Below are 21,791 nucleotides of genomic sequence, written 5' to 3' on the forward strand. Positions count from 1 at the left end.
AACTCCCATCCCCTCCCAACTCTCTAACTCCCTCCCCTCCCAACTCTCTAACTAACTCCCAACTCCCTAACTCCCTCCCCTCCAACTCTCTAACTCCCTCCCCTCCCAACTCCTAACTAACTCCCTCCCCTCCCAACTCTCTAACTCCCTCCCCTCCCAACTCCCTAACTAACTCCCTCCCCTCCCAACTCTCTAACTCCCTAACTCCCAACTCCCTACCTAACTCCCTCCCCCTAATAAAGAGTGGGCTAAGGAGATGGATTGAGAGAGAGGATAGAAAGACAAAATGGACAGGGACATAGAAGGAGGAAAAGATGGATCAACAGCTAGAGAGAGACAGGGACAAATAGAGGGATACATAGAGACAGGTAAGAGAAAAGCAGATAAGGATAGATAGATGATAGACAAATGAACAGAGGGATAGATAGAGTGGATAAAGAGATAGAGATGATGATGGATGGGAGGGAGACAGTAGAATAGGGACATGGACAGAGGAACAGAGACAGGATGGACAAAAAGTTGTAAGGCTGATAGGCAGACGGAGATAAATAGAGAGCTCAGATAGAAAAGAAAATGTGGACAGAGCTAGATAAGGAATGTTAGAGACGGTATGGAGAGAGAGATGGATGGACAAAAAGAGATATAGAGGTGCAGATAGCTAAAGAGAAAGAGAGATAAAAGGACAAGATAGACAAATGAATAGATGAAACAGAAAGATAGAAATATAGAGATAGAGAAGTCCAGCCAGACTTCAAAGATGATAGAGACGTGATAGAGAGATGGATGGACAAAAGAGACATACTTGGATAGAGAGTACTAGACAGGGAGAGATATTGACTATTAGTGAGAGAGAGAGAGTGTTAGGCAGAAGATGGAGAGTATTAGTGAGAGAGAGATGGAGAGTGGTAGAGACAGGAATAGTGTTAGCAATGAGAGAGAGTATTATATAGAGAGAAAGATGTTTAGTATTAGAGAGAGAGAAAGTTGGAAAATGTTAGAGAGAGATGGACAGCATTAGAAAGAGAGATGGAGAATATTACAGAGAAAGAGAGATGGAGAGTGTTCAAGAGAAGATAGAGAATATTAGACAGAGAGAGGTTGAGAGTGTTAGAGAGAGATGGGGAGTGTTAGCAAGAAGATAGTGTCAGAGGGAGAGAGAAAGGGATAATGGTAAAGAGAAAATAGAGACTGCTAGAGACAGGAATAGATTGAGAGATAAGGTAGAGAATACTATAGAGAGATGTTGAGTATTAATGAGAGAGAGATAGAGAGTGTTAGAAGAAAGACGGATAGTGTTACAGAGAAGATAGAGAGGATTAGAGAGAAAGAGATGGAGAGTGTTAGAGAGAAGATTGAGATTGTTAGAGAAAGAAATAGATAATGGTAGAGAAAAGATAGAGACTGCTCAAGACAGGGATATTGTTAGAGATAAGAATAGAGAAGGCGATTTTGAGTATTAGTGAGAGTTGTAAAGTGTTAGAAAGAGAGAAGATAGAGAGTATTAGAGAGAGAAACATGGAGAATGTTAGAGAAATGGAGAGTGTTAGAGGGAGAAAGAAAGGGATAGTGATAGAGAGTGGTAGAGACTGCTAGAGACAGGAATAGATTTAGAGATAAGTTAGAGTACTATAGAGAGAGATGTTGAGTATTAGAGAGAGAGGACAGTGTTAGAGTGTGAGAGATGCAGAGTGTTAGAAGAAAGAAGGATAGTGTGTTAGATAGAAGATGGAGAAGTCAAGAGAAGATAGAGAGTGTTAAAGGTAGAGAAAAGATAGAGACTGCTAGAGACAGGGATATTGTTAGAGATAAGATAGAGAGTATTATGGAAAAGGAGATTTTGAGTATTAGTGCGAGAGAGTTGGAAATTGTTAGAAACAGAGAGATGGAGAGTATTAGAGAGTGTTAGAAAGTGGAAGACGTTACGGACACAGAAGTGGATGGACATGAAGAGACATATAGTTGGCGATAGCTAAAGAGACAGAGAGATAAAAAGATAGAGAGACAAATTAATAGATGAAACAGAAAGATAGAAATATAGAGATAGAGAAGTCCAGCCAGACTTCAAAGATGATAGAGACGTGATAGAGAGATGGATGGACAAAAGAGACATACTTGGATAGAGAGTACTAGACAGGGAGAGATATTGACTATTAGTGAGAGAGAGAGAGTGTTAGGCAGAAGATGGAGAGTATTAGTGAGAGAGAGATGGAGAGTGGTAGAGACAGGAATAGTGTTAGCAATGAGAGAGAGTATTATATAGAGAGAAAGATGTTTAGTATTAGAGAGAGAGAAAGTTGGAAAATGTTAGAGAGAGATGGACAGCATTAGAAAGAGAGATGGAGAATATTACAGAGAAACAGAGATGGAGAGTGTTCAAGAGAAGATAGAGAATATTAGACAGAGAGAGGTTGAGAGTGTTAGAGAGAGATGGGGAGTGTTAGCAAGAAGATAGTGTCAGAGGGAGAGAGAAAGGGATAATGGTAAAGAGAAAATAGAGACTGCTAGAGACAGGAATAGATTGAGAGATAAGGTAGAGAATACTATAGAGAGATGTTGAGTATTAATGAGAGAGAGATAGAGAGTGTTAGAAGAAAGAGGGATAGTGTTACAGAGAAGATAGAGAGGATTAGAGAGAAAGAGATGGAGAGTGTTAGAGAGAAGATTGAGATTGTTAGAGAAAGAAATAGATAATGGTAGAGAAAAGATAGAGACTGCTCAAGACAGGGATATTGTTAGAGATAAGAATAGAGAAGGCGATTTTGAGTATTAGTGAGAGTTGTAAAGTGTTAGAAAGAGAGAAGATAGAGAGTATTAGAGAGAGAAACATGGAGAATGTTAGAGAAATGGAGAGTGTTAGAGGGAGAAAGAAAGGGATAGTGGTAGAGAGTGGTAGAGACTGCTAGAGACAGGAATAGATTTAGAGATAAGTTAGAGTACTATAGAGAGAGATGTTGAGTATTAGAGAGAGAGGACAGTGTTAGAGTGTGAGAGATGCAGAGTGTTAGAAGAAAGAAGGATAGTGTGTTAGATAGAAGATGGAGAAGTCAAGAGAAGATAGAGAGTGTTAAAGGTAGAGAAAAGATAGAGACTGCTAGAGACAGGGATATTGTTAGAGATAAGATAGAGAGTATTATGGAAAAGGAGATTTTGAGTATTAGTGCGAGAGAGTTGGAAATTGTTAGAAACAGAGAGATGGAGAGTGTTAGAGAGTGTTAGAAAGTGGAAGACGTTACGGACACAGAAGTGGATGGACATGAAGAGACATATAGTTGGCGATAGCTAAAGAGACAGAGAGATAAAAAGATAGAGAGACAAATTAATAGATGAAACAGAAAGATAGAAATATAGAGATAGAGAAGTCCAGCCAGACTTCAAAGATGATAGAGACGTGATAGAGAGATGGATGGACAAAAGAGACATACTTGGATAGAGAGTACTAGACAGGGAGAGATATTGACTATTAGTGAGAGAGAGAGAGTGTTAGGCAGAAGATGGAGAGTATTAGTGAGAGAGAGATGGAGAGTGGTAGAGACAGGGATAGTGTTAGCAATGAGAGAGAGTATTATATAGAGAGAAAGATGTTTAGTATTAGAGAGAGAGAAAGTTGGAAAATGTTAGAGAGAGATGGACAGCATTAGAAAGAGAGATGGAGAATATTACAGAGAAAGAGAGATGGAGAGTGTTCAAGAGAAGATAGAGAATATTAGACAGAGAGAGGTTGAGAGTGTTAGAGAGAGATGGGGAGTGTTAGCAAGAAGATAGTGTCAGAGGGAGAGAGAAAGGGATAATGGTAAAGAGAAAATAGAGACTGCTAGAGACAGGAATAGATTGAGAGATAAGGTAGAGAATACTATAGAGAGATGTTGAGTATTAATGAGAGAGAGATAGAGAGTGTTAGAAGAAAGAGGGATAGTGTTACAGAGAAGATAGAGAGGATTAGAGAGAAAGAGATGGAGAGTGTTAGAGAGAAGATTGAGATTGTTAGAGAAAGAAATAGATAATGGTAGAGAAAAGATAGAGACTGCTCAAGACAGGGATATTGTTAGAGATAAGAATAGAGAAGGCGATTTTGAGTATTAGTGAGAGTTGTAAAGTGTTAGAAAGAGAGAAGATAGAGAGTATTAGAGAGAGAAACATGGAGAATGTTAGAGAAATGGAGAGTGTTAGAGGGAGAAAGAAAGGGATAGTGGTAGAGAGTGGTAGAGACTGCTAGAGACAGGAATAGATTTAGAGATAAGTTAGAGTACTATAGAGAGAGATGTTGAGTATTAGAGAGAGAGGACAGTGTTAGAGTGTGAGAGATGCAGAGTGTTAGAAGAAAGAAGGATAGTGTGTTAGATAGAAGATGGAGAAGTCAAGAGAAGATAGAGAGTGTTAAAGGTAGAGAAAAGATAGAGACTGCTAGAGACAGGGATATTGTTAGAGATAAGATAGAGAGTATTATGGAAAAGGAGATTTTGAGTATTAGTGCGAGAGAGTTGGAAATTGTTAGAAACAGAGAGATGGAGAGTGTTAGAAAGTGGAAGACGTTACGGACACAGAAGTGGATGGACATGAAGAGACATATAGTTGGCGATAGCTAAAGAGACAGAGAGATAAAAAGATAGAGAGACAAATTAATAGATGAAACAGAAAGATAGAAATATAGAGATAGAGAAGTCCAGCCAGACTTCAAAGATGATAGAGACGTGATAGAGAGATGGATGGACAAAAGAGACATACTTGGATAGAGAGTACTAGACAGGGAGAGATATTGACTATTAGTGAGAGAGAGAGAGTGTTAGGCAGAAGATGGAGAGTATTAGTGAGAGAGAGATGGAGAGTGGTAGAGACAGGAATAGTGTTAGCAATGAGAGAGAGTATTATATAGAGAGAAAGATGTTTAGTATTAGAGAGAGAGAAAGTTGGAAAATGTTAGAGAGAGATGGACAGCATTAGAAAGAGAGATGGAGAATATTACAGAGAAAGAGAGATGGAGAGTGTTCAAGAGAAGATAGAGAATATTAGACAGAGAGAGGTTGAGAGTGTTAGAGAGAGATGGGGAGTGTTAGCAAGAAGATAGTGTCAGAGGGAGAGAGAAAGGGATAATGGTAAAGAGAAAATAGAGACTGCTAGAGACAGGAATAGATTGAGAGATAAGGTAGAGAATACTATAGAGAGATGTTGAGTATTAATGAGAGAGAGATAGAGAGTGTTAGAAGAAAGAGGGATAGTGTTACAGAGAAGATAGAGAGGATTAGAGAGAAAGAGATGGAGAGTGTTAGAGAGAAGATTGAGATTGTTAGAGAAAGAAATAGATAATGGTAGAGAAAAGATAGAGACTGCTCAAGACAGGGATATTGTTAGAGATAAGAATAGAGAAGGCGATTTTGAGTATTAGTGAGAGTTGTAAAGTGTTAGAAAGAGAGAAGATAGAGAGTATTAGAGAGAGAAACATGGAGAATGTTAGAGAAATGGAGAGTGTTAGAGGGAGAAAGAAAGGGATAGTGGTAGAGAGTGGTAGAGACTGCTAGAGACAGGAATAGATTTAGAGATAAGTTAGAGTACTATAGAGAGAGATGTTGAGTATTAGAGAGAGAGGACAGTGTTAGAGTGTGAGAGATGCAGAGTGTTAGAAGAAAGAAGGATAGTGTGTTAGATAGAAGATGGAGAAGTCAAGAGAAGATAGAGAGTGTTAAAGGTAGAGAAAAGATAGAGACTGCTAGAGACAGGGATATTGTTAGAGATAAGATAGAGAGTATTATGGAAAAGGAGATTTTGAGTATTAGTGCGAGAGAGTTGGAAATTGTTAGAAACAGAGAGATGGAGAGTATTAGAGAGTGTTAGAAAGTGGAAGACGTTACGGACACAGAAGTGGATGGACATGAAGAGACATATAGTTGGCGATAGCTAAAGAGACAGAGAGATAAAAAGATAGAGAGACAAATTAATAGATGAAACAGAAAGATAGAAATATAGAGATAGAGAAGTCCAGCCAGACTTCAAAGATGATAGAGACGTGATAGAGAGATGGATGGACAAAAGAGACATACTTGGATAGAGAGTACTAGACAGGGAGAGATATTGACTATTAGTGAGAGAGAGAGAGTGTTAGGCAGAAGATGGAGAGTATTAGTGAGAGAGAGATGGAGAGTGGTAGAGACAGGAATAGTGTTAGCAATGAGAGAGAGTATTATATAGAGAGAAAGATGTTTAGTATTAGAGAGAGAGAAAGTTGGAAAATGTTAGAGAGAGATGGACAGCATTAGAAAGAGAGATGGAGAATATTACAGAGAAAGAGAGATGGAGAGTGTTCAAGAGAAGATAGAGAATATTAGACAGAGAGAGGTTGAGAGTGTTAGAGAGAGATGGGGAGTGTTAGCAAGAAGATAGTGTCAGAGGGAGAGAGAAAGGGATAATGGTAAAGAGAAAATAGAGACTGCTAGAGACAGGAATAGATTGAGAGATAAGGTAGAGAATACTATAGAGAGATGTTGAGTATTAATGAGAGAGAGATAGAGAGTGTTAGAAGAAAGAGGGATAGTGTTACAGAGAAGATAGAGAGGATTAGAGAGAAAGAGATGGAGAGTGTTAGAGAGAAGATTGAGATTGTTAGAGAAAGAAATAGATAATGGTAGAGAAAAGATAGAGACTGCTCAAGACAGGGATATTGTTAGAGATAAGAATAGAGAAGGCGATTTTGAGTATTAGTGAGAGTTGTAAAGTGTTAGAAAGAGAGAAGATAGAGAGTATTAGAGAGAGAAACATGGAGAATGTTAGAGAAATGGAGAGTGTTAGAGGGAGAAAGAAAGGGATAGTGGTAGAGAGTGGTAGAGACTGCTAGAGACAGGAATAGATTTAGAGATAAGTTAGAGTACTATAGAGAGAGATGTTGAGTATTAGAGAGAGAGGACAGTGTTAGAGTGTGAGAGATGCAGAGTGTTAGAAGAAAGAAGGATAGTGTGTTAGATAGAAGATGGAGAAGTCAAGAGAAGATAGAGAGTGTTAAAGGTAGAGAAAAGATAGAGACTGCTAGAGACAGGGATATTGTTAGAGATAAGATAGAGAGTATTATGGAAAAGGAGATTTTGAGTATTAGTGCGAGAGAGTTGGAAATTGTTAGAAACAGAGAGATGGAGAGTGTTAGAAAGTGGAAGACGTTACGGACACAGAAGTGGATGGACATGAAGAGACATATAGTTGGCGATAGCTAAAGAGACAGAGAGATAAAAAGATAGAGAGACAAATTAATAGATGAAACAGAAAGATAGAAATATAGAGATAGAGAAGTCCAGCCAGACTTCAAAGATGATAGAGACGTGATAGAGAGATGGATGGACAAAAGAGACATACTTGGATAGAGAGTACTAGACAGGGAGAGATATTGACTATTAGTGAGAGAGAGAGAGTGTTAGGCAGAAGATGGAGAGTATTAGTGAGAGAGAGATGGAGAGTGGTAGAGACAGGAATAGTGTTAGCAATGAGAGAGAGTATTATATAGAGAGAAAGATGTTTAGTATTAGAGAGAGAGAAAGTTGGAAAATGTTAGAGAGAGATGGACAGCATTAGAAAGAGAGATGGAGAATATTACAGAGAAAGAGAGATGGAGAGTGTTCAAGAGAAGATAGAGAATATTAGACAGAGAGAGGTTGAGAGTGTTAGAGAGAGATGGGGAGTGTTAGCAAGAAGATAGTGTCAGAGGGAGAGAGAAAGGGATAATGGTAAAGAGAAAATAGAGACTGCTAGAGACAGGAATAGATTGAGAGATAAGGTAGAGAATACTATAGAGAGATGTTGAGTATTAATGAGAGAGAGATAGAGAGTGTTAGAAGAAAGAGGGATAGTGTTACAGAGAAGATAGAGAGGATTAGAGAGAAAGAGATGGAGAGTGTTAGAGAGAAGATTGAGATTGTTAGAGAAAGAAATAGATAATGGTAGAGAAAAGATAGAGACTGCTCAAGACAGGGATATTGTTAGAGATAAGAATAGAGAAGGCGATTTTGAGTATTAGTGAGAGTTGTAAAGTGTTAGAAAGAGAGAAGATAGAGAGTATTAGAGAGAGAAACATGGAGAATGTTAGAGAAATGGAGAGTGTTAGAGGGAGAAAGAAAGGGATAGTGGTAGAGAGTGGTAGAGACTGCTAGAGACAGGAATAGATTTAGAGATAAGTTAGAGTACTATAGAGAGAGATGTTGAGTATTAGAGAGAGAGGACAGTGTTAGAGTGTGAGAGATGCAGAGTGTTAGAAGAAAGAAGGATAGTGTGTTAGATAGAAGATGGAGAAGTCAAGAGAAGATAGAGAGTGTTAAAGGTAGAGAAAAGATAGAGACTGCTAGAGACAGGGATATTGTTAGAGATAAGATAGAGAGTATTATGGAAAAGGAGATTTTGAGTATTAGTGCGAGAGAGTTGGAAATTGTTAGAAACAGAGAGATGGAGAGTGTTAGAAAGTGGAAGACGTTACAGACACAGAAGTGGATGGACATGAAGAGACATATAGTTGGCGATAGCTAAAGAGACAGAGAGATAAAAAGATAGAGAGACAAATTAATAGATGAAACAGAAAGATAGAAATATAGAGATAGAGAAGTCCAGCCAGACTTCAAAGATGATAGAGACGTGATAGAGAGATGGATGGACAAAAGAGACATACTTGGATAGAGAGTACTAGACAGGGAGAGATATTGACTATTAGTGAGAGAGAGAGAGTGTTAGGCAGAAGATGGAGAGTATTAGTGAGAGAGAGATGGAGAGTGGTAGAGACAGGAATAGTGTTAGCAATGAGAGAGAGTATTATATAGAGAGAAAGATGTTTAGTATTAGAGAGAGAGAAAGTTGGAAAATGTTAGAGAGAGATGGACAGCATTAGAAAGAGAGATGGAGAATATTACAGAGAAAGAGAGATGGAGAGTGTTCAAGAGAAGATAGAGAATATTAGACAGAGAGAGGTTGAGAGTGTTAGAGAGAGATGGGGAGTGTTAGCAAGAAGATAGTGTCAGAGGGAGAGAGAAAGGGATAATGGTAAAGAGAAAATAGAGACTGCTAGAGACAGGAATAGATTGAGAGATAAGGTAGAGAATACTATAGAGAGATGTTGAGTATTAATGAGAGAGAGATAGAGAGTGTTAGAAGAAAGAGGGATAGTGTTACAGAGAAGATAGAGAGGATTAGAGAGAAAGAGATGGAGAGTGTTAGAGAGAAGATTGAGATTGTTAGAGAAAGAAATAGATAATGGTAGAGAAAAGATAGAGACTGCTCAAGACAGGGATATTGTTAGAGATAAGAATAGAGAAGGCGATTTTGAGTATTAGTGAGAGTTGTAAAGTGTTAGAAAGAGAGAAGATAGAGAGTATTAGAGAGAGAAACATGGAGAATGTTAGAGAAATGGAGAGTGTTAGAGGGAGAAAGAAAGGGATAGTGATAGAGAGTGGTAGAGACTGCTAGAGACAGGAATAGATTTAGAGATAAGTTAGAGTACTATAGAGAGAGATGTTGAGTATTAGAGAGAGAGGACAGTGTTAGAGTGTGAGAGATGCAGAGTGTTAGAAGAAAGAAGGATAGTGTGTTAGATAGAAGATGGAGAAGTCAAGAGAAGATAGAGAGTGTTAAAGGTAGAGAAAAGATAGAGACTGCTAGAGACAGGGATATTGTTAGAGATAAGATAGAGAGTATTATGGAAAAGGAGATTTTGAGTATTAGTGCGAGAGAGTTGGAAATTGTTAGAAACAGAGAGATGGAGAGTATTAGAGAGTGTTAGAAAGTGGAAGACGTTACGGACACAGAAGTGGATGGACATGAAGAGACATATAGTTGGCGATAGCTAAAGAGACAGAGAGATAAAAAGATAGAGAGACAAATTAATAGATGAAACAGAAAGATAGAAATATAGAGATAGAGAAGTCCAGCCAGACTTCAAAGATGATAGAGACGTGATAGAGAGATGGATGGACAAAAGAGACATACTTGGATAGAGAGTACTAGACAGGGAGAGATATTGACTATTAGTGAGAGAGTGTTAGGCAGAAGATGGAGAGTATTAGTGAGAGAGAGATGGAGAGTGGTAGAGACAGGAATAGTGTTAGCAATGAGAGAGAGTATTATATAGAGAGAAAGATGTTTAGTATTAGAGAGAGAGAAAGTTGGAAAATGTTAGAGAGAGATGGACAGCATTAGAAAGAGAGATGGAGAATATTACAGAGAAAGAGAGATGGAGAGTGTTCAAGAGAAGATAGAGAATATTAGACAGAGAGAGGTTGAGAGTGTTAGAGAGAGATGGGGAGTGTTAGCAAGAAGATAGTGTCAGAGGGAGAGAGAAAGGGATAATGGTAAAGAGAAAATAGAGACTGCTAGAGACAGGAATAGATTGAGAGATAAGGTAGAGAATACTATAGAGAGATGTTGAGTATTAATGAGAGAGAGATAGAGAGTGTTAGAAGAAAGAGGGATAGTGTTACAGAGAAGATAGAGAGGATTAGAGAGAAAGAGATGGAGAGTGTTAGAGAGAAGATTGAGATTGTTAGAGAAAGAAATAGATAATGGTAGAGAAAAGATAGAGACTGCTCAAGACAGGGATATTGTTAGAGATAAGAATAGAGAAGGCGATTTTGAGTATTAGTGAGAGTTGTAAAGTGTTAGAAAGAGAGAAGATAGAGAGTATTAGAGAGAGAAACATGGAGAATGTTAGAGAAATGGAGAGTGTTAGAGGGAGAAAGAAAGGGATAGTGGTAGAGAGTGGTAGAGACTGCTAGAGACAGGAATAGATTTAGAGATAAGTTAGAGTACTATAGAGAGAGATGTTGAGTATTAGAGAGAGAGGACAGTGTTAGAGTGTGAGAGATGCAGAGTGTTAGAAGAAAGAAGGATAGTGTGTTAGATAGAAGATGGAGAAGTCAAGAGAAGATAGAGAGTGTTAAAGGTAGAGAAAAGATAGAGACTGCTAGAGACAGGGATATTGTTAGAGATAAGATAGAGAGTATTATGGAAAAGGAGATTTTGAGTATTAGTGCGAGAGAGTTGGAAATTGTTAGAAACAGAGAGATGGAGAGTATTAGAGAGTGTTAGAAAGTGGAAGACGTTACGGACACAGAAGTGGATGGACATGAAGAGACATATAGTTGGCGATAGCTAAAGAGACAGAGAGATAAAAAGATAGAGAGACAAATTAATAGATGAAACAGAAAGATAGAAATATAGAGATAGAGAAGTCCAGCCAGACTTCAAAGATGATAGAGACGTGATAGAGAGATGGATGGACAAAAGAGACATACTTGGATAGAGAGTACTAGACAGGGAGAGATATTGACTATTAGTGAGAGAGAGAGAGTGTTAGGCAGAAGATGGAGAGTATTAGTGAGAGAGAGATGGAGAGTGGTAGAGACAGGAATAGTGTTAGCAATGAGAGAGAGTATTATATAGAGAGAAAGATGTTTAGTATTAGAGAGAGATGGACAGCATTAGAAAGAGAGATGGAGAATATTACAGAGAAAGAGAGATGGAGAGTGTTCAAGAGAAGATAGAGAATATTAGACAGAGAGAGGTTGAGAGTGTTAGAGAGAGATGGGGAGTGTTAGCAAGAAGATAGTGTCAGAGGGAGAGAGAAAGGGATAATGGTAAAGAGAAAATAGAGACTGCTAGAGACAGGAATAGATTGAGAGATAAGGTAGAGAATACTATAGAGAGATGTTGAGTATTAATGAGAGAGAGATAGAGAGTGTTAGAAGAAAGACGGATAGTGTTACAGAGAAGATAGAGAGGATTAGAGAGAAAGAGATGGAGAGTGTTAGAGAGAAGATTGAGATTGTTAGAGAAAGAAATAGATAATGGTAGAGAAAAGATAGAGACTGCTCAAGACAGGGATATTGTTAGAGATAAGAATAGAGAAGGCGATTTTGAGTATTAGTGAGAGTTGTAAAGTGTTAGAAAGAGAGAAGATAGAGAGTATTAGAGAGAGAAACATGGAGAATGTTAGAGAAATGGAGAGTGTTAGAGGGAGAAAGAAAGGGATAGTGGTAGAGAGTGGTAGAGACTGCTAGAGACAGGAATAGATTTAGAGATAAGTTAGAGTACTATAGAGAGAGATGTTGAGTATTAGAGAGAGAGGACAGTGTTAGAGTGTGAGAGATGCAGAGTGTTAGAAGAAAGAAGGATAGTGTGTTAGATAGAAGATGGAGAAGTCAAGAGAAGATAGAGAGTGTTAAAGGTAGAGAAAAGATAGAGACTGCTAGAGACAGGGATATTGTTAGAGATAAGATAGAGAGTATTATGGAAAAGGAGATTTTGAGTATTAGTGCGAGAGAGTTGGAAATTGTTAGAAACAGAGAGATGGAGAGTATTAGAGAGTGTTAGAAAGTGGAAGACGTTACGGACACAGAAGTGGATGGACATGAAGAGACATATAGTTGGCGATAGCTAAAGAGACAGAGAGATAAAAAGATAGAGAGACAAATTAATAGATGAAACAGAAAGATAGAAATATAGAGATAGAGAAGTCCAGCCAGACTTCAAAGATGATAGAGACGTGATAGAGAGATGGATGGACAAAAGAGACATACTTGGATAGAGAGTACTAGACAGGGAGAGATATTGACTATTAGTGAGAGAGAGAGAGTGTTAGGCAGAAGATGGAGAGTATTAGTGAGAGAGAGATGGAGAGTGGTAGAGACAGGAATAGTGTTAGCAATGAGAGAGAGTATTATATAGAGAGAAAGATGTTTAGTATTAGAGAGAGATGGACAGCATTAGAAAGAGAGATGGAGAATATTACAGAGAAAGAGAGATGGAGAGTGTTCAAGAGAAGATAGAGAATATTAGACAGAGAGAGGTTGAGAGTGTTAGAGAGAGATGGGGAGTGTTAGCAAGAAGATAGTGTCAGAGGGAGAGAGAAAGGGATAATGGTAAAGAGAAAATAGAGACTGCTAGAGACAGGAATAGATTGAGAGATAAGGTAGAGAATACTATAGAGAGATGTTGAGTATTAATGAGAGAGAGATAGAGAGTGTTAGAAGAAAGAGGGATAGTGTTACAGAGAAGATAGAGAGGATTAGAGAGAAAGAGATGGAGAGTGTTAGAGAGAAGATTGAGATTGTTAGAGAAAGAAATAGATAATGGTAGAGAAAAGATAGAGACTGCTCAAGACAGGGATATTGTTAGAGATAAGAATAGAGAAGGCGATTTTGAGTATTAGTGAGAGTTGTAAAGTGTTAGAAAGAGAGAAGATAGAGAGTATTAGAGAGAGAAACATGGAGAATGTTAGAGAAATGGAGAGTGTTAGAGGGAGAAAGAAAGGGATAGTGGTAGAGAGTGGTAGAGACTGCTAGAGACAGGAATAGATTTAGAGATAAGTTAGAGTACTATAGAGAGAGATGTTGAGTATTAGAGAGAGAGGACAGTGTTAGAGTGTGAGAGATGCAGAGTGTTAGAAGAAAGAAGGATAGTGTGTTAGATAGAAGATGGAGAAGTCAAGAGAAGATAGAGAGTGTTAAAGGTAGAGAAAAGATAGAGACTGCTAGAGACAGGGATATTGTTAGAGATAAGATAGAGAGTATTATGGAAAAGGAGATTTTGAGTATTAGTGCGAGAGAGTTGGAAATTGTTAGAAACAGAGAGATGGAGAGTATTAGAGAGTGTTAGAAACAGAGAGATGGAGAGTATTAGAGAGTGTTAGAAAGTGGAAGACGTTACGGACACAGAAGTGGATGGACATGAAGAGACATATAGTTGGCGATAGCTAAAGAGACAGAGAGATAAAAAGATAGAGAGACAAATTAATAGATGAAACAGAAAGATAGAAATATAGAGATAGAGAAGTCCAGCCAGACTTCAAAGATGATAGAGACGTGATAGAGAGATGGATGGACAAAAGAGACATACTTGGATAGAGAGTACTAGACAGGGAGAGATATTGACTATTAGTGAGAGAGAGAGAGTGTTAGGCAGAAGATGGAGAGTATTAGTGAGAGAGAGATGGAGAGTGGTAGAGACAGGAATAGTGTTAGCAATGAGAGAGAGTATTATATAGAGAGAAAGATGTTTAGTATTAGAGAGAGAGAAAGTTGGAAAATGTTAGAGAGAGATGGACAGCATTAGAAAGAGAGATGGAGAATATTACAGAGAAAGAGAGATGGAGAGTGTTCAAGAGAAGATAGAGAATATTAGACAGAGAGAGGTTGAGAGTGTTAGAGAGAGATGGGGAGTGTTAGCAAGAAGATAGTGTCAGAGGGAGAGAGAAAGGGATAATGGTAAAGAGAAAATAGAGACTGCTAGAGACAGGAATAGATTGAGAGATAAGGTAGAGAATACTATAGAGAGATGTTGAGTATTAATGAGAGAGAGATAGAGAGTGTTAGAAGAAAGAGGGATAGTGTTACAGAGAAGATAGAGAGGATTAGAGAGAAAGAGATGGAGAGTGTTAGAGAGAAGATTGAGATTGTTAGAGAAAGAAATAGATAATGGTAGAGAAAAGATAGAGACTGCTCAAGACAGGGATATTGTTAGAGATAAGAATAGAGAAGGCGATTTTGAGTATTAGTGAGAGTTGTAAAGTGTTAGAAAGAGAGAAGATAGAGAGTATTAGAGAGAGAAACATGGAGAATGTTAGAGAAATGGAGAGTGTTAGAGGGAGAAAGAAAGGGATAGTGGTAGAGAGTGGTAGAGACTGCTAGAGACAGGAATAGATTTAGAGATAAGTTAGAGTACTATAGAGAGAGATGTTGAGTATTAGAGAGAGAGGACAGTGTTAGAGTGTGAGAGATGCAGAGTGTTAGAAGAAAGAAGGATAGTGTGTTAGATAGAAGATGGAGAAGTCAAGAGAAGATAGAGAGTGTTAAAGGTAGAGAAAAGATAGAGACTGCTAGAGACAGGGATATTGTTAGAGATAAGATAGAGAGTATTATGGAAAAGGAGATTTTGAGTATTAGTGCGAGAGAGTTGGAAATTGTTAGAAACAGAGAGATGGAGAGTGTTAGAAAGTGGAAGACGTTACGGACACAGAAGTGGATGGACATGAAGAGACATATAGTTGGCGATAGCTAAAGAGACAGAGAGATAAAAAGATAGAGAGACAAATTAATAGATGAAACAGAAAGATAGAAATATAGAGATAGAGAAGTCCAGCCAGACTTCAAAGATGATAGAGACGTGATAGAGAGATGGATGGACAAAAGAGACATACTTGGATAGAGAGTACTAGACAGGGAGAGATATTGACTATTAGTGAGAGAGAGAGAGTGTTAGGCAGAAGATGGAGAGTATTAGTGAGAGAGAGATGGAGAGTGGTAGAGACAGGAATAGTGTTAGCAATGAGAGAGAGTATTATATAGAGAGAAAGATGTTTAGTATTAGAGAGAGATGGACAGCATTAGAAAGAGAGATGGAGAATATTACAGAGAAAGAGAGATGGAGAGTGTTCAAGAGAAGATAGAGAATATTAGACAGAGAGAGGTTGAGAGTGTTAGAGAGAGATGGGGAGTGTTAGCAAGAAGATAGTGTCAGAGGGAGAGAGAAAGGGATAATGGTAAAGAGAAAATAGAGACTGCTAGAGACAGGAATAGATTGAGAGATAAGGTAGAGAATACTATAGAGAGATGTTGAGTATTAATGAGAGAGAGATAGAGAGTGTTAGAAGAAAGAGGGATAGTGTTACAGAGAAGATAGAGAGGATTAGAGAGAAAGAGATGGAGAGTGTTAGAGAGAAGATTGAGATTGTTAGAGAAAGAAATAGATAATGGTAGAGAAAAGATAGAGACTGCTCAAGACAGGGATATTGTTAGAGATAAGAATAGAGAAGGCGATTTTGAGTATTAGTGAGAGTTGTAAAGTGTTAGAAAGAGAGAAGATAGAGAGTATTAGAGAGAGAAACATGGAGAATGTTAGAGAAATGGAGAGTGTTAGAGGGAGAAAGAAAGGGATAGTGGTAGAGAGTGGTAGAGACTGCTAGAGACAGGAATAGATTTAGAGATAAGTTAGAGTACTATAGAGAGAGATGTTGAGTATTAGAGAGAGAGGACAGTGTTAGAGTGTGAGAGATGCAGAGTGTTAGAAGAAAGAAGGATAGTGTGTTAGATAGAAGATGGAGAAGTCAAGAGAAGATAGAGAGTGTTAAAGGTAGAGAAAAGATAGAGACTGCTAGAGACAGGGATATTGTTAGAGATAAGATAGAGAGTATTATGGAAAAGGAGATTTTGAGTATTAGTGCGAGAGAGTTGGAAATTGTTAGAAACAGAGAGATGGAGAGTATTAGAGAGTGTTAGAAAGTGGAAGACGTTACGGACACAGAAGTGGATGGACATGAAGAGACATATAGTTGGCGATAGCTAAAGAGACAGAGAGATAAAAAGATAGAGAGACAAATTAATAGATGAAACAGAAAGATAGAAATATAGAGATAGAGAAGTACAGCCTGACTTCAAAGATGATAGAGACGTGATAGAGAGATGGATGGACAAAAGAGACATACTTGGATAGAGAGTACTAGACAGAGAGAAATGGAGTGTTAAAAAGAAGATAGAGATTGTTAGAGAGGAGATAATGTTAGAGAGAAATAGAGATGGAGAATGGTAGAGATAGGGATAGTGTTCGAGATAAGATAGATAGTATTATAGAGAGAGAGTTGGAAAATATTAGAGAGAAGATAGAGAGTTTTAGAAGACACTTTGAAGCCCTTGAACCTATCACCCTGACTCTAAAGGATTTGCCTCCAACTTACCTTTAGGGTTTTCCTCGAAGGGGTCTGCATCTCCACTGGCCCTACAGGGCAAGCAGCCCTCATAAGCCTAATTGGGCTCTGGAAAGAAATGGGTTCTTTACTTGAATCCCCAACAAGCTGTGGCCTTGGTCTCACTGGCACTTACACCAAGAACTAGGTGATTAGACTCTGAGAATCAGGGGAGGGTGGGAGGTCCCAGTGGCCAGAGAATGGGGAAAGGAGAAGGATGAGGAGGAGCTTGGAGAGAGACCCTGGAGGTGAGCAGCTAAGGGAAGGAAGTGTGTGAAGGTTGGGGGAAGAAAAAAAGCAAGGATGGAGAGGGGAATGGATGAGGGGGGTAGATAGTTCCACTCTCTGCAAGGATGATTTGGCACTATTCTCAAAAAGTTATCAAACTGTGCATTCCCTTTGATCCAGCTGTGTTACTACTGGGCTTATATCCCAAAGAAATAGTAAAGAAGGGAAAGGGACCTGTTTGTGGCAGCCTTTTTTGTAGTAGTTAGAAACTGGAAATTGAAGGCATGCCCACCAATGGGAAAATGGTTGAATAAATTGTGGTATATGAAAATTATGGAATATTATTTTTCTGTGAGAAATGACCAGTGGAATGAATACAGAGAGACTTGGAGAGACTTACATGAACTGATGCTGAGGGAAATGAGCAGAACCAGGAGATCATTGTACATGGCAACAACAAGAGTATATGAGGATGGATTCTGATGGAAGTGGAAATCTTCGACAAAGAGAAGATCTAATCCAGTTCCAACTGATCAGTGATGGACAGAATCAGCTACCCAGAGAAAGAACACTGGGAAATGAGTATAATCTGTTTGTATTTTTATTTTTCTTCCCAGATTATTTCTACCTTCAGAATCCAATTTTTCTTGTGCAACGAGAACTGTACTGATCTGCACACATATATTGTATTTAAGATAATACTTTAACATGTTTAACATGTATAAGACTGCCTGCCACCTAGGGGAGGGGGTGGAGGGAAAAGTTGGAACAGAAGTGAGCACAAGGGACAATGTTGAAAAATTACCCAGGCATATGTACTATCAATAAAAAGCTATAATTAAAAAAAAAAAAAAAACGATGGCTGGATTTCTTTAAAGGGTAGCTGCTTATAACCTCATCTGTGGTAACAGATTGGTATTTGGCCCCAAGTGGTAGCTTTAGCAAGAAGTTCAACCAGGCACCTTCCTCCTGTTCTCAAGCAAGTACTTGAACAGGATGGCTCTTTCCCAGGCTTACTGGATATATATCAATTTTAGCTTAATGGTATACCTGTCTCTACCCTAGCTGAGAACACTTGAATGGGTGACAAGGCTGGATTTTGAATGGAGAACGGGTAAAATGGCAATTGTTTTGTTTTCCCCCACTTTCTGCCAAGGATCTAGCATAACTTGTTCCCCCCAGGAGGGCACAGGACTGAAGCCCTATTCCTAGAAAGACAAGAATGTTGGGGGCAGGCATGTTTCAGGACTCATCCAGCTATGCTTTAATAAATAGGAAACTTTGGTATGGATAAGTTTCCATTTTCCAGCATTGCACAGTAAGTTTTTAGGGACTCAGAATTTGCCTGAAGACTTCTAGAACTTAAAGTTAAGTCTTTAGGGGGCTGGACACTGCTAACCCCACAGTCCAAGAGGTCTAGACCATTTGTGTCAAATTAAACCGGACATAACGATAAGGCTCTCCTGTTAATATCTATGTCTCACTCTATCTTTATGTATTTTGCTAAAAATTCCACAATTACATTTTCATCTGGACTGTATTATTGCCCCCCCCCAGTTAAGACAAAAGCCATGGTCTCCAGTCTTGAGATTAACCCTGAACTGAAGATCCTCCATGTCTGTACTAATAATTTGAAGAACAGTAAGATTTAAAGTTTTAGTGACTTGAGGCTCCTGAACCTTATAACTACTATTACAGAAATTTTATTAACAGTGCTTAGGAGCTGGGGGGTCAAGGGACTTATACCCTGAAGCCTTTAAATGACTCCAAATCTTGAACCTTTGACACTTAGAAATCTACATTTTGAACAACTCAGGCTTTTTCATATAGCCCTATCGGTAGAGGTTTTATTGAAAAGTTGCTTCTGACAGTCTTCATAGGCCAGCGATGGATCTTGCTTTGTCATCTTGAGGTTTGAGATAAGCACTTGCAGTGAGAGGTGACATTAGAGAGGGCAGCTTTCTCATAAGTGGACAGTTACATTTAGTAATTTGGGGAATCAGCCTATATATTATCCTGAGAATGGCCGTGGAAGAAGGAAGCTCCCATCATGTTCGTGTCCGGTCAAGCTTCTTAGGAATAAAAAAAGTAACCAGAACTGTAAGTTTTACTTATGTAAACTGTAACACTCTAAGTTGGTGATTTTTGCAAAAAGATATTCCAATATCCCTTCTTTAATAGTTTTCTAACACATAAGAGAAGAATCTTCCCCAAAGGCTTTGTGGTAATAACTATTACTATATAGTTCTTATTTATTATAAATGGCATCAGTTCATCAACAAGCATTATTGTTTATCTTGTTTCAACTATTCTGCCAGGCACATAGGATTTAAAACCCAGAAAGCCTTTTACATTGAAGAGAATTTCGGAAGAAAGAACCACTTCATCATTAGTAAGTGAAGATGAACTTTGAATGGGAGAGGAGTGTGAGGGTACAATGGGTAGCACCTCTAATCCGGAGCAGGGTCTCAGCAGTCACTTTAGTCCCTGGTGAACCAGAACGATGTACAAGCAGGAGCTCCATGCGGGACAGGTGCAGAGTTTTAAGAGAGAAATACAAGTCTCTGCATGGATGGGGACAGCTCTGATGAAAGGAGAATCAAGAGCTTGTGAGAGGCTGAAAGGCCCACATCCACAGGAGACCTGTTCCACCCAAATTAGGGGATGACATTCTAAGACTAGGCTACAGAACTCAATATGGAGGTCTAGAAACTTAAGGTTTAATTTAGTGACCCAGAAACCAAACAATTCTAAGGGTAATCATATGGACCTAGAAGGACAACTGAAACAGGCACTAAGTGCTGGAGGAGAGCAGAAGTTATGCTGTAGCAGATTTGGAAATGGTGTGAAGGCCTAGTTTCAGGCAAGGTAAGAGAAAGTTCATTGATTGGAACCTGGCTTTCCTCAGAGAGAGTCTGGCTGATGATCAAAGTACAAGGAGCTTACTTTGGAAATGGTGGTCTGAAAGTGATTCAAGACCCCAAGAATTAAATTCAAAGCCCTGGGCTCTAAGATATGGAGATCCAAGTCCCCAGAACAGCATGTACCTAGACCAAGTGAGAGCTAAGGAATCAAAGCCCTTATACTTTCAGAGGGAGACTCCATGAGTGATTTAGACTTGAGAGCTGCAATTCTGTAACTCAAGTCTAGATCCCAATCTCTCTGATCTAAGTTACTAGCCCAGTGCAAAAAGAGAGGATAACAGAACTCACCTATGCCGAGAGGCTTGAGTAGAGTTTGGAGCCTTGTTGGGCAGCTACCCAGATGATAGAGCAGGCAGCCACAAGAGGACTGTTGACATTCCTCCCCAAGAAGTGGTAAGGCTTGATATCCCATCAACTCCCTTGTTTTCAGTGAGCAAGAAGCACTGAATCTTCAGCAAGGTAGAACTGGAGCCTAAGAAGAGAAGGAGAAAAATTTTCATTCTTCTTGTCAGCATGCACTTATTTCACAATCCTGCTTCTTACATGCTCTGGAGCCGACAGCCGGTCTCTGGCCACTCGTGCTCACTGTTTTGGGCCCCACATTCAGCACCCTCTGAAGGCAGCTGCTATCAAAGGTTAGCCAGCTTGCCCAGGGTATGTCTTAGTCCCACAACCACCTTGGAAGAAGTTAGCATTAGCACAGAATAGGGAAAAGGGGGGAAGCTGGAAGAAATACATAGAAAGCTGGCTCAGGCTTCTTGAAGAAATTACTAGGGAAAAATAATAACTGCCAAAAGACCAAAAACATGGAAGAAGCAGTATAGCCCAGCTCCCCCAGCAAAGATTTAGAAAGAATGCCAGACTGAGTAGTGATTGACAAAACAAAGGAAAACCACAGCAAGTCCATTTTCCATCCCAAGAGAATATAGCCAATCCACATCCAAATGCCCAGTACAGGGGGTAAGCTCTGATCCTCTTACTCCAGAGCAAATTCCTTGGCTTGGGCTGTCTATGGATGCTCCTCCTATGTTGCTTAGACACTAAGTGGAGTCTGAAAAGTCCAAGATGGCAGCCAGACAGCATCCTCTATTAGACCCCACGTGGCCCTTAGAAATTAATGATTTCATGATATATGAAATATAATTACAAGGGCCAAGGAAAGGAAGGTATCTCGTAGAAAAATGACTTAAAACATTAATCAAGGAGAGATATCTTAAATATTCCTACACCTTCAAGGCCAGATTGTGGCTCTTCTGAAGAGCCATCTTTCCCTTGCAAACAGGAACTAATGGAAAAATGACTCATCAGCCATCCAGAAAGCATGTCAGCAGTCATTTTGTGACTCTCTACTCTTTCATTTAGAGATCCACTCAGGTATGCTATAACTGGACTGACCCCCCCCCCCAAAAAAAAAAGAACCTAGATGAAATACTTCCAGAAAACATAAAAGAAATAACAATTAAAAACTCGGGAACATCCTAGCCAAAATCCAGAGTTTCAGATAAAATGCTGCAATCGCTCAGAAAGAATTAAAACACTAATTATTCAGTCAGGATCACGCAAGATCTAGCAACTACCACATAAAGCTATACAGTGCATGGAATACAATATTCTACTGGGGCAAAGATGTAGAATTGCAACCAAGATTATCTTATCCAGAAAAATTGAACATAATCATAATGAAATAGATAACTTTCAAGCATTCCTGATGAAAAAGATCACAGTTCAATAAAAACTGTAAATACAAATCAGGGAATAGAATGGACCATCTAAATATAGTGAGTTTGCTTCCTAATTGATTGTAATGGTGGATTTTTTGCTTCCAGTTCTTTCCTTTTAGATCATTCTCATACTCTACCCTATAAAGTTAAACTTTTTTTATTTGTGATTACTCCCTTTCTAAGTCTTCCCTTTCCTCCTAATAAACTTCTACTCCAAAATCTGTGTGT

The 21,791-nt window shown here is 38.9% G+C and overlaps 1 protein-coding gene across 7 annotated transcripts in view; it reads right to left on the bottom strand.

The window, feature by feature from the left end:
• The window catches only part of LOC141548371 (uncharacterized), a 109,126-nt gene that overhangs the window by 55,369 nt on the left and 31,966 nt on the right, over positions 1-21,791 (bottom strand). For all 7 annotated transcript variants that reach the window (XM_074277232.1, XM_074277231.1, XM_074277230.1 and 4 more), the window contains exon 3: positions 20,131-20,314. The gene's annotated coding sequence lies outside the window, so the exon portion shown is untranslated. The remainder of the gene's footprint in view (positions 1-20,130; positions 20,315-21,791) is intronic.

This window comes from Sminthopsis crassicaudata, chromosome X, assembly GCF_048593235.1.
Source record: "Sminthopsis crassicaudata isolate SCR6 chromosome X, ASM4859323v1, whole genome shotgun sequence".
Taxonomy (NCBI): Eukaryota; Metazoa; Chordata; class Mammalia; order Dasyuromorphia; family Dasyuridae; genus Sminthopsis; species Sminthopsis crassicaudata.